This window comes from Balaenoptera acutorostrata, chromosome 15, assembly GCF_949987535.1.
Source record: "Balaenoptera acutorostrata chromosome 15, mBalAcu1.1, whole genome shotgun sequence".
Classification (NCBI taxonomy): domain Eukaryota; kingdom Metazoa; phylum Chordata; class Mammalia; order Artiodactyla; family Balaenopteridae; genus Balaenoptera; species Balaenoptera acutorostrata.
In genome coordinates this window covers 4,278,549-4,291,310 of record NC_080078.1, presented here as the reverse complement: position 1 = coordinate 4,291,310, position 12,762 = coordinate 4,278,549, and the positions used below count along the sequence as shown (strand labels likewise).

At 41.3% G+C, this 12,762-nt stretch overlaps 1 protein-coding gene across 4 annotated transcripts in view; it reads left to right on the top strand.

The window, feature by feature from the left end:
• Positions 1–315: 315 nt before the first annotated feature.
• Positions 316–12,762, top strand: part of RNF216 (ring finger protein 216) — a 190,417-nt gene continuing 177,970 nt past the window's right edge. For 3 of the 4 annotated variants that reach the window (XM_007186763.2, XM_007186761.2, XM_007186764.2), the window contains exon 1: positions 316–454. The gene's annotated coding sequence lies outside the window, so the exon portion shown is untranslated. Of the gene's footprint in view, positions 455–698; positions 865–12,762 lie in introns of those variants that run through there. The other variant, XM_057529320.1, reaches the window with a different exon arrangement.

Here is a 12,762-nt window from a genome sequence, read left to right as displayed (position 1 = left end):
AAAGGCAACGGATGCAAATAAATGCATATCCAGGAGATTTCCACGGCTGCCCGCTTCACGCTTCACGCCCTGGAGTTGAAAACTCCAGGGAGACAGCGACACCTCCTCACGGGGTTGAGAGGCTCTCAGTTTCTTTCGTCCTCCCGCCTAGTGGGGGAGTCAAGACTCAGAGGGCCGTGAGGCGGGATGGAGGAGCGGACAGGCGTCCCTCTCTATGGTGTTACTCCCCAGACCCCTCCTCCCTATCACCCGGCGTGCCTCTATGGTTCTTCCTGTCATTAGTCGGGAGGGGGCGCTGTGCGCAGGCGCGAGGTGACGCCGCGGAAGGGCCGGAAGGAGCGCAGCGGCGGCCTCGGCTGCGGCCACGAAGCTGTCGCGGGCGCTCCTGCTGACTAGAAGCTGCGGCGACAGAAGTCGCCGAGCCCGTCTCGAGAGCCGGCGAGTTGAGTGGCGAGTAAGTATCGGCCGCGGGGCGCGCCAGCTACTAGGCAGGTTCTGTGAGGCTAGTGGTGTCTCCGCCCGGCGCCTCCATTGAGCCCGGGGGTGGGGGTGGGGATGGGGGCGGGGGCTCGTTTGTGAGGGTCGGCGGGGGGCGCTGGCCGGGCTCAGCCGCGGCCCCGACACGAGCGAGCCCGGGAGCGCGCGGGGCGCCGCCTAGCGCCGAGCGGCCGGAGCAGCGGGGCTAGTGGCCGAGAGGGAGCGATAGAGGCGCGGGCGGCCGGCGGACCCTCAGCCGCTCCCGCCACTTCGGGAAGTTTCGCGGGCCGGTAGCGCCGAAAGACCCAGTTTCCTCGGCGGCGCCTCACGGGAGGCGGTGGCCGTGGAGCAGAGCGCGGCCGGGGGCGCGCGGGGGGGCGACACGCCGTGAGTTTGCACTCCGACGCCCTGGTCCGGGCAGGGGGTGGCGGGGGCTGACGGGCCGCGGTCCCAAACCCTCCCGACTCGGCTCTGGAGGGGCGTCTTCCCGAAAAGGCGGCCACTGCTGCCCAGCCCTCGTGAGGCCTCCCCGAGTGTGTCAGATCCCTGGGCAGCGCGGGGAACGCGAACCCGACAAATGTGCCCGGAGCGCCGAGCGGCGAACGAGGCCGATCTTCCCGCGTGAGATGTGGCCCGAATACCGTGTGGGACGGTTGTCGAAAACTTCGGGCCGCTTCAGTCCCGTGACCAAGCTCACTGAGTGCCTGCAGGGTCCCGGTGATGTCCGCTGGGCAGGGTTCCGACATCAGCGAGCCGAGGGCTCTGTAAAGAACTCGGATGCGTCGTGATAAGCGCCTGGGTAGGGTTGTCCCAGGCTTTTTTATTTTTTTATTTTTATTTATGTACTTATTTTTGGCTGCGTAGGGGCTTTCTCTAGTCGCGGCGAGCGGGGGCTACTCTTTGTTGCGGTGCGCCGGCCTTTCATTGCGGTGGCTTCTCTTGTTGCGGAGCACGGGCTCCAGGTGCGCGGGCTCAGTAGTTGTGGCTCGCAGGCTCTAGAGCACAGGCTCAGTAGTTGTGGCGCGCGAGCTTAGTTGCTCCGCGGCATGTGGGATCTTCCCGGACCAGGGCTCAAACCCGTGTCCCCTTGCATTGGCAGGTGGATTCTTAACCACTGCGCCACCAGGGAAGTCCCTGTTCTAGGTTTTGTTTTGTTTTTTCTAAAGGGCAGTTTAATATGGATACATGGGAGCCATTTTTTTTTAAAGTATTTGTTTATTTATTTATGGCTGTGTTGGGTCTTCGTTTCTGTGCAAGGGCTTTCTCTAGTTGTGGCAAGCGGGGGCCACTCTTCATCACGGTGCGCGGGCCTCTCACTATCGCGGCCTCTCTTGTTGCGGAGCACAGGCTCCAGACGCGCAGGCTCAGTAATTGTGGCTCACGGGCCCAGTTGCTCCGCGGCATGTGGGATCCTCCCAGACCAGGGCTCGAACCCGTGTCCCCTGCTTTATTGGCAGGCAGATTCTCAACCACTGCGCCACCAGGGAAGCCTCCTAGGCTTTTTGATGCAAAGAGAAGATGACTTACCCTGCTGAGAGAGGGCTGGGCAGACTTTAGTATGCTGGCCTGCTGGAAGACGGCTAAGAAATGGCCTTGCTTCGTTGGTGTTTTGTAGAAGTAATTTATTGCGGCTGGGGGGTAGGGAGTGGTTGAATTTAAGGAAATATTTGGAGAGCCTGGGGCCAGATTTTGGACCTCCCCGTAAACTTAAATAAAGGCTTTAGATTTTTCTCCTGAAGGCAGGCCGCAGCTAATAAAAGAGAAGCCTTGCAGCCCCTTTGGAGAAGTCTAATAAAGGAAGTTGAGATGTGAGTCTGGGAGACAAAGTTTATGAAACAGGATAGATGAGAGAGCCTGTGTTTGCTAATTCTGATAGCTCCTGTTTAATGAAGGTTCACTATATTCTAGGCTATGGTTAAGATCTTTACAGACATCTGTCTTTAGCCAGATACTGTTCTAAGGATTTTCCATATATTAACTCTTTGACTCCTCAGTGCTGTGGATTTTGTCATTATTCTTATTTTAAAGAGGAAGGAAGGGAGGTGCTGAAAAATAACTTACCTAGTTGCAAAGCTTGTAAGGGTCAGAGCTAGGACTTGAACCCAGTTTGGCTCCAGAGTCCATGCTCCTAATTATCCTGCTATATCTGTGAACTTCTTGTTTGTTCAAGAAGTTCTTCTGGAGTATTTACTTTTGCCAGGCTGTGTGCTATGTCCTGAGGCTATGGGAATGAACGTTTTTTAGCAGAGGAGATAGATATTAATCATAGCTTCCTAAATTGTAGATTATCATTGTGGTGAGTGCTTTGAAGGAGTGAGAGGTGTGTGAACAAACACTGGGGTTAGTCCGGAAAGGTTTTTCTCTGAGGAGGTGACATTTAAGATGAGGAACTGAAGGATGAATACAGTTAATTTGGTCAAAGAGAGGCAGTGAAGAAGAGTAACCCAGCCAGAGAGAAGAGCCTGAAGTGGAAGGCAGAAGTATGGAATGTTGAAGGATCTAAACCATGGTCTCTGCAGATTAGTGAATAGGGGGAAGAGGTATGAGGTGGGGCTAGCTATGTCAGCAAGGGCCATATGAGGCAGTGTTTCACAGGCCATGGTAAGGATTTTGGTTCTAACATGATGAGATCTGTGGTTTTTTAAAAAAAAAAAACTCAATGCTATATGAAAATTTATCATAGAGTGTAAGCTGTAGACAGTATTGGGATAGAAGGGACAGGCTATCACGAGTTCACAGGATATCACGAGTTCACAGTATCAACTGTAAAAATATCATTGAAAACATTGATTTCTCCCCTTTGTGGATGAGGATATGCTTGCTCATTCATCCCAGTTTCTTTTTCTTTTCTTTATTTTTTTTTAACATCTTTATTGGAGTGTAGTTGCTTTACAATGTTGTATTAGTTTCTGCTGTATAACAAAGTGAATCAGCTATATGTATACATATATCCCCATATCTCCTCCCTCTTTCGTCTCCCTCCCACCCTCCCTATCCCACCCCCTAGGTGGTCACAAAGCCCTGAGCTGATCTCCCCGTGCGATGCAGCTGCTTCCCACTAGCTATCTATTTTATGTTTGGTAGTGTATATATGTCCATGCCACTCTCTCACTTTGTCACAGCTTACCCTTCCCCCTCCCCATGTCCTCAAGTCCATTCTCTATGTCTGTGTCTTTATTCCTGTCCTGCCCCTAGGTTCATCAGAACCTTTTTTTTTTTTTTTAGATTCCATATATATGTGTTAGCATATGGTATTTGTTTTTCTTTTTCTGACTTACTTCACTCTGTATGACAGACTCTAGATCCATCCACGTCACTACAAATAACTCAATTTCGTTTTCTTTTATGGCTGAGTAATAGTCCATTGTATATATGTGCCGTATCTCCTTTATCCGTTTATGTGTTGATGGACACTTAGGTTGCTTCCACATCCCAGTTTCTGAACCAATTTTCAGTTGACAGTTGAGGAAAAATCTCAATGTTATATATTAAACTCTGTAGCTTCCCCACAGAAAATTTTGAATAATTTTTGGTTTAAAACCTTTTGTATTGTAGAAAGATACTGATAGCAGGATTTTTAGAGCTCTTTTAAACTGCTTAAACTCCAGACTAATTGTTTGCATATTATCTGTAATTATGGATGCTATTTTGCCTTAGTTTTTTCATTTTGTTTATGTATTGAAATTAATATGCATTGCATTTTCTTATTCTGAACTCATCAGCTTCCTTGTTCTTTCTTAATAATATCACCATTCTCCAGTCACCTGATCTCAACATCGAGGTCAACTTTGACTACTTGTTTCCTCATGCCCTTCATGGCCAATTACATACAAAAATCCCATTGAATCTAACCTCTGTGGTCAGTATCTTGTATCTTTTTCTCCCTCTGCTTACTGTTACCTTTAGTTCAGACTTCACTGGCTCTTGCTTCCTGGGTTTCCTGCCACTAGATTACACATTGCAGCTAGGTTGATTTTCCTAAAGCACAACTCTTTGCATTGCTTCCCATTGGTCAGAAAATAAACTTAGAGCTCTGCTTCACTTACCTGTTAGCAAACCACCTCCAAGCCTGGTGAGTTAGTGTAACGGTTTTATTTGTTGGCAGTTTTTTGAGTCAAGAAATTGGGAAGGGCTCACCTGGACCTTCCCCCCCCCCCCCCCACATGCTGTCAGCCAAGGTGGCTGGGACTGGAGGATATACTTCCAAAATGGCTTCTTTATTCATACGCCTTGTCTGAGACTGCTGGAAGACTGGGTTCAGCTGCCCTTTCCCTCTTCATGTAGTGTCAGGGCTTTCCATGTGGCCTCTCCGTCAGGGTAGTCAGACTTCTTACATGGTGACTATGGGTTTCAAGAGCCCTAGATGGAAGTGCTGTTCTCTTAAAACTAAGCCTGGAACTGGCAGAGCATTAAGTTTAGCTTAAATATTGCTGTCTCCACTAAGCCTACCCTGACTACTTGCCCTCTCTCAACTGGAATAGTCTCTGTATTGCACTAATGGGTTTATACTTTGTAGTATACTTAATTGTGTGCATATTTTCTCTCACTGATGGAAGTTCTTTGAGGCAAGATCCATGTTGGATTTTCTTTGTGTTCCCCATGATGCATAACACAAGTTCTTTTATACCATGTGGTGAGCCTGCAATAAACATTTGCCAAACTCTTTTAATGTTATTTTAATTTTAAATGTTAATGTAAATAATACCAATTTAGTATATAAAAATATAAGGAAGCAAAAAATGTAAACCTATTACTTAGAAATAACCATTATTAACTTTTCTGTGTTAATTTAATATTGATTACATATTAGTACAGGATTACAAAGAATGGCTAGCCAAATGTTAAGACGAGAAACAAGTATTTGAATTAAAAGCAATAATCATTTATAGACACTTAAAAAAATATGCTAGGAAGAGGTTTTGTGGGTGCTGATATGACATGGGCATGTCAGCTTCTCTCAGCCTGTCCTGGCTCTTCTTTGCCCACCTTTCCCTAGAACATTCAAAGAGTTAACCCACTAAATTTGAAACATCCTTTATTACCCCAAAATCAGTGTTGCATAAGTGATGGGCATATTTTTGGAGATTACTCTGGAAAACAGGAACACCACAAAACCCCAGGATCATACAGTATTATATTAGGAGCATCTGGAAGGAAAAATGGAGAAGTGACATGAATAGAAGAATTGAGAAGAAAATGATTTGTTAGAGACAGAGCCAAGGACCCTGGTCACAAGGAAGCAAAGATGCAATTTCGGAAATAATAAAATTGTGTGAGAGAACCATGGGTGATTCCCATCTTTTCCCGACTTTGTTCTCCAAATTTTGTTCCTTTGTTCTCCAAATTTTCTATAATGGTGTAATACTTTATAACTGAAGAAAATCATGATAAACTTATTGTTGTCATGTAAGCCATGTTCCTTGACTCTGGTTGTATATGGCTATGATGAAGAGCTCCAGTCTCTGGCAGAAGAGTATGTTTTTGGAGCCACTCATTCATTCAACAACTGTGAGACTCTGGAAGTACAGTTATGAGTAAGACATAGTCAAGGGCATATGGAGAAAACAAAATGCGAACTCCTTCTCATCATGTGTTGATTCATTCATACAAGGAAGTGAAGGGGATAAAAAAAAAGATCATTAGGACAGTTGTGGGAGGTGGAAGAGAACATAGAAGAATGGTCATCCAATTTTCTTAAATTCTTATAGTATTACTACATAAGATTCTCCACTATTAATGAAGTGATGAAATATCTCCTAATTTTAGGTTCTAATTTGGAAGCATTAATTGGTATATTTGACTATAGAGTATAATCATAAATGTGTAAATGATTATTTGTATAATTAAAAGCAAGAGGTTAAAAAAAAAAAAGCAAGAGGTAAGAACTGAAATATTCTTTTTTGGGTGGCATTTCCTATTTCTGAACTCCACTTTGGTGTCTGATCAATAAGCTAAAAGACATACATAGCTTCTGGCCACTTCCAAACGGAAAACGAAGTTTCTTATAGAAGGAAGTAGAAGTTTTACTGTGAATAGTTGTAATACTAATGAAAAGTACCTTGGAAGAGGAGAATAAAGTTCTCTCTCCACCCCCCTCCCCCCGTTTGGTTGTATTATCAACATATTATTAATAAACACTGTGCATCTGCTGTTTCCATTTCACAGGTAATAATAATAGTCATAATGTGACACTTGCTATTTGCCAGTCATTATGCTAAACACTTTATATATGTTTAACTCAATTAATTTTAAAACAACTGTTTTAAACTGTCATTTTAAAACAAATGACAAAACAACTGTATTGTCATTTTACAAATAAAGGAATTAGGCTCAAGAGATTAAGCAGTTTATGCATAGTCACTGATTCACTAATTGGTGAAACCATGGTTCATACTTAGGCAATCTGCTCTGAGCCCAGATGAGAGGACTGAATGTCAGGGAGTTAAATGACCTTTACAGAGAAGCTAGTCAGGAGTAGAAATTTCATCATCAGACTTCTTTTTTCACTGCAGCTTGGGGCCACTGTACTTGCCATTCATGAGGAATCTTGCTTTTAAAGCATCACTAGTAATCTGCTTAACTACAAGCTTGACAGTCTAACTAAATTAGATATAAAATAAATCACATTTTCCTTTGATTTCCAGTGTAAAATTGAAGGAACCTAGTTATGGTAAAAGAAGAAATAAGCTTGGTTATTGGAATTAAGTGTTCAAAATGCATTTTTCTTTTTAATTAATTTTTGGCTGCGTTCGTTGGGTCTTCGTTGCTGCGCGGGGGCTTTCTCTAGTTGCAGCGAGCAGGGGCTTCTCTTGTTGCAGAGCATAGGCTCTAGGCGCCCAGGCTTCAGTAGTTGTGGCACGTGGGCTCAGTAGTTGTGGCTCACGGGTCCTAGAGCACAGGCTCAGTAGTTGTGGCGCACGGGCTTGGTTGCTCCGCGGCATGTGGGATCCTCCCGGACCAGGGCTCGAACCCATGTCCCCTGCATTGGCAGGCGGGTTCTTAACCACTGCGCCACCAGGGAAGTCCCAAAATGCTTTTTAAAAATTATATTTGATGGGACTTCCCTGGTGGTCCAGTGGCTAAGTCTCCGTGCTCCCATTGCAGGGGGCCCAGGTTCGATCCCTTGTCAGGGAACTACATCCTGCGTGCCGCAACTAAGACCCAGCACAGCCAATTAAATAAATAAACATTTTTTAAAAAAATTGTATTTGAAAGAAAAGTACTTGAATAGGTGCAGTTGAAATTTGATACCAGAGCTCTTTCCATTATACCGTGCTATTTATAAATATCAATAACATCATCATTGTTATTTCAAGTAAGATACTTCAACTTATGCTTGGATTTATAATTTTTAAACATTGAGATACTTTTGTTCAGTTATACATATCAGAAAGTTATGTTGTAATACTTAAACATAGTTTTGATATAAAATTTTATAGTATCTTAATTTGGAAAAATGATGACATCATTTGATTATCTCTTTATAGACATCATATAATAAGCCAGGGTCTGGGACCCACCTCCTCTGAAGTACATGATTTCTCACAGGAAGGCAAAGAAAATTGAGATTTTCTTAGGAAGAAAAACCTTGAGTGGGTAGGTTACAGATAGGATCTTGGAACTAAAAAGCCACTGTAGCAGTTATAATTGTCCCCCATTGGTTCTTACTTATTGATTTTCATTCTTGTGATGTCCGTCAGAGTAAAGCAAGAAAATGGTTCCAAAATCAAACTACAGAAAGAAATAAAAGCAATAATTCTCTCCTCTTGACCCCCAAATACTGTTTCACAGAGGCAACCACTCTTTTTTCCCCTTAGGGTGACTTTTTTCCTTCTAAGTTTTCCATTGTTAAATACAACACACACACAAAGAAATTTCACCCCAAACAGCTAAGTTTAGGCCTATGCCTAAACTTTATCTAAATGGAGGCATTCAGTATATATTCTTTTATGTCTGAATTCCTTCACCCATCCATTATGGGGTTTTTTTGTTTTGGTTTTTAAAGGAACCATTTTGAGATATGTCAGAGCACACGGTTCCTTTTTTTGTTTTTGTTTTTTAATTTTATTTATTTATGGCTGTGTTGGGTCTTCGTTTCTGTGCGAGGGCTTTCTCTAGTTGCGGCAAGTGGGGGCCACTCTTCATCGCGGTGCGCGGGCCTCTCACTATCGCAGCTTCTCCCGTTGCGGAGCACAGGTTCCAGACGCGCAGGCTCAGTAGTTGTGGCTCACGGGCCCAGTTGCTCCGTGGCATGTGGGATCTTCCCGGACTAGGTCTCGAACCCGTGTCCCCTGCATTGGCAGGCGGATTCTCAACCACTGCGCCACCAGGGAAGCCCCCATTATGTTTTAAGATCCATTCATATTGTGTGTGACTGTAATGGCTTGATTCTTGATGCTGTGTATGTTTCAATTGTATGAGCATACTTCAGTGTATTTGTCCATTCCATCATTGATATGAGTCCTTTTCAGTTTTTGGCTGTTAGGAATAGTGCTGCTGTGAACATTCTTGTGCATAGACCTGGTGCGTATAAGCGTACATTTCTGTAGTACAGATTTTACAGTGAATTGTTGAGTCTTCCAGGATTTATATTTTCCACTATAAATGATAAAGTATCAAGGATTCTTTTTTGCACAGTTGTGGTACCAATTTCCTCTCCTACCAATAGTACTTGAAAGTCCCCATTGCTCCAAATCCTCAGCAACACTTGGTCATCAATTTTCAGGCTTCTAGCAATCCTTATGGGTATGCAGTATCTCATGGGAGTTTTTTGCCTTTTACAAAAAAAACAATATATAAAACATGTATAGCTTAATGAATTATTATAAGGTGATTATATGTACTACTTAGGTCAAGAAGTAGATCATCCCCAAGCCTCCTCTATGCATGCTGTCCTGAGCATAATTCATTCCTTCCCCCTGAAATTAACCATTAGTCTGATCATTTTCTTGTATTTCTTTATGGTGTTTTCACCTGAGTGCATCCCTATTAGGGTTCCTCTTCCATTCCTTTTCTTTTTCCTTATAATTTATCTGTTGTTGAACCTGAATCATTTGACCTGTTAGTTTCCCAGAGCCTAGATAGGTGTTTGTCAGGCTTAAAAAAAAAATCATTCCTCCCTGGAGAGCCTTTTTAGACATTTTTTTCTGATTCTCCCCCATTAAATACTAAAGAATAAGATTTTGTTGGGTGGGATTGAATTTGGGAGGATGACAAACCATTGTAATATATAAGATCTTTTTACCCCCTTGCAAAATTGCCCCCATTGAGAATACCTGATCTAGATGGCATAATTAACGGTGTAATTCAAAAATTTCGTTTTTCAGATAGCCTCTATTCTAAAAATTAGGCTGTGTCCAGATCTGATTGTCTCTGTCAAGACAGTAGATAGTGTTCTTTCCTCAGCAGGCAGTTATGTCTTATTGTCTCTATGATGTTAGCAGTCAATGATATTCAGTGTCTAGGTCCAGTAATTTTTTTTTTTTTTTTCCACTTGTGGGATCTTAGTTCCCCGACCAGGGATTGAACCTGGGCCACCAGAATGAAAGTGCCAAGTCCTAACCACTGGAATGCCAGGGAATTCCAAGGCCCAGTAAATTACTGAGGATTGCAAAATGGTGATATTTTAATTGAATTTTTAAGTTAATACTAGAATAATTTTATAAAGAAATGATTTCCTCATCTACTATTTGGTTATCCAGTGATATAGTTTATATAGAAAAGGCAAGAAAATGCCTGATTCTTTGCCTTTGTTTTACCAGTTTTAAAGATAATGTATTGGTTGACTATCATCTTTTGAAAATGACCTTTTAAAAAAATTATGAACACTTTCATTTATACATTTTCCTAAGATGTTTGTACCATGTCAATTATTATCTTTACTGAAGTTCAAAATGTTCCATCTTTTGCCAGTGGAAGCCTCTTCAGGAATTTATTCTGACAGGATTCAGTCTTTGATAAGTAGTCTTTGATAGCTTCCTTGATATGTGATATGACAAGATGTTCCATGTTCATTTTGTATGACTCCTGCCCCAGACTTGGAATTAGTAATTTGTCCCAAAAGCCTTCATCTCTTTCAATGAGAAATAGTATTTCACATAATCTGGGCACTGTGGATGTTCATTGCTACAAGCAGGTCTTGTTTGAAAACTTTTTTTTTTTTTGGATGGAAGTAATATATTTTACAAGTTTATACTAATATTTATAATTCAAATTTAGGACTATAGTGGTTTTACTTAACTTACTTTATTGCTTCTATATTATAATTCCTTTTTTCCACACTAAGAATATTGATTCTCAAGGACACAGGGATTGATAGAATTAGAATATGCTATAACTTTGTTTTAACACACCCAAAAGTGTCAAAATTAAAGTCTCAGAATGTCACCACCCACGTGATTAAACAACTTTAAAATCTTTCATATGCTTCCGTCTTCCATAATTTTTATAATTGTACTGTATCATTCAATCTTAGTTATAATTAATCTTAGTACTGCAAGTAATTATGTATTTCATGTTTACCACTAGTCTTTGTGTCAGTGTCTCTCTAGTCATTTTGGTTGCCTGAAGCTTGCTTTTCTGTTGATTCCTCAGGAAAATCTTGTAGGAAGTTCTTGTACATTGTTAAGTTTGTGCACTTTTTCCTTAAAATAAGTTTTGCTGGATATAAAATCTGTGGCTCACGTTTTTTTTTAAAGTATCTTAATCTGTTTTCAGGTGTCTTAAAGCATCACTGTAAAAATCTGTTAATAATCTTAATTTTTTCTGTTATAATTCTCAAGCCCAGATGCTAAAGGATTTTTTTCTTTCTTTCTTTAAAGTCCAGTAATTTTACTAGAATGTGTCTTGATGGTTGTCATTCTGGGTTACTTTCCTTAGGTATGTACTGTGCTCTTTTGAAATGTAGCTTTAACATTTTTACTTTAGGAAAGTTTTTTTTTTCAGTCATAATTTTTTGTGTTTTCTTCCCTTTCAGTTTATTCAAGAGCTCCTTTATCTCCTCATTTTTCTATTTAAAATTTTCCTTTCACCTTTCAATTCTCCTAAAGCAGTATGTGTTGTGTTTATTAACACTTGTGTTTCTTCTTATTTAGTCTGCATTCCTAAAACACTTTATTTAATTTCTGTTTCTTTCCTGAGATATCACTTCATTTCTGAGTTTTTCTAGTTCTGATTTATGTTATTTTATGTCTTATATTATTTTCTTAGTGTCCCTTAGGTTGTTACATCTTTCTGGCATGTTGTTATTGTTTATAGAGATGTTTTGCTTCTTGTTTTTCTTACACCTTTGTATGAGATTTGACATCAGTTCTTTTCTTTGTTAATTTTTACTGAAATTAGCTTTTTTGGACTTTTTAAAAATTTTTTATTAGAGTATAGTTGATTTACAATGTTGTGTTAGTTTCAGGTGTACAGCATAGTGATTCAGTTATATATATACATGTATCCACTCTTTTAGATTCTTTTCCTGTATAGGCCATTACAGAGTACTGAGCAGAGTTCCCTGTGCTATACAGTAGGTCTTTATTAGTTACCTATTTTATATATAGTAGTGTGTGTATGTCAATCCCTGTCTTCCAATTTATCCCTCCCCACCCCCCTTACACCCTGGTAACCATAGGTATGTTTTCTACATCTGCAGCTCTGTTTCTGCTTTGTAGATAAGTTCATTTGTACCCTTTTTTAGATTCCACATATAAGCAATATCATATGATATTTGTCTTTCTCTGTCTGACTTCCCTCAAAAGACAGTCTCTGGGTCCATCCATGTTGCTGCAAATGGCATTATTTTGTTCTTTTTTATGGCTGAGTAATAGTCCTTTGTATATATGTACTACATCTTCTTTATCCATTCCTCTGTTGACGGATGCTTTCTTGGACTTTCAGGAGATGTAGTTTAGGATAACTTTTTCTAACTTCACAGAGCTCCCTCTTCATACAGTGTTCAAAATATGGCAGCTTGCTTTTTAAGACTTCTTGATTCTGTTCTCTATGTTTATTTGGACCTAATTTCTCTTTCCTTTGTTTCTACCTTACTCAGTTTAACTGTTCCCAGCATTTTCTTCTCATAGGGCTGTGTCCTGCCAGGGAGCCTTGGTTGATGAGTTTCGAAACTTCATGGGTCCTAGACTGCTATATCTTTTTCAGATCTTACAGGGTCAGGGCCTCCTTGCACTTACCCACTATTGAATTGAGCAAAACTGCTTCGTAGTATTAGCTCCTTTCTCAGATTGGCCTGCGTGCTTTCCATTGAATTCCTGTCGGTTATTTGGAGTTATATATTGA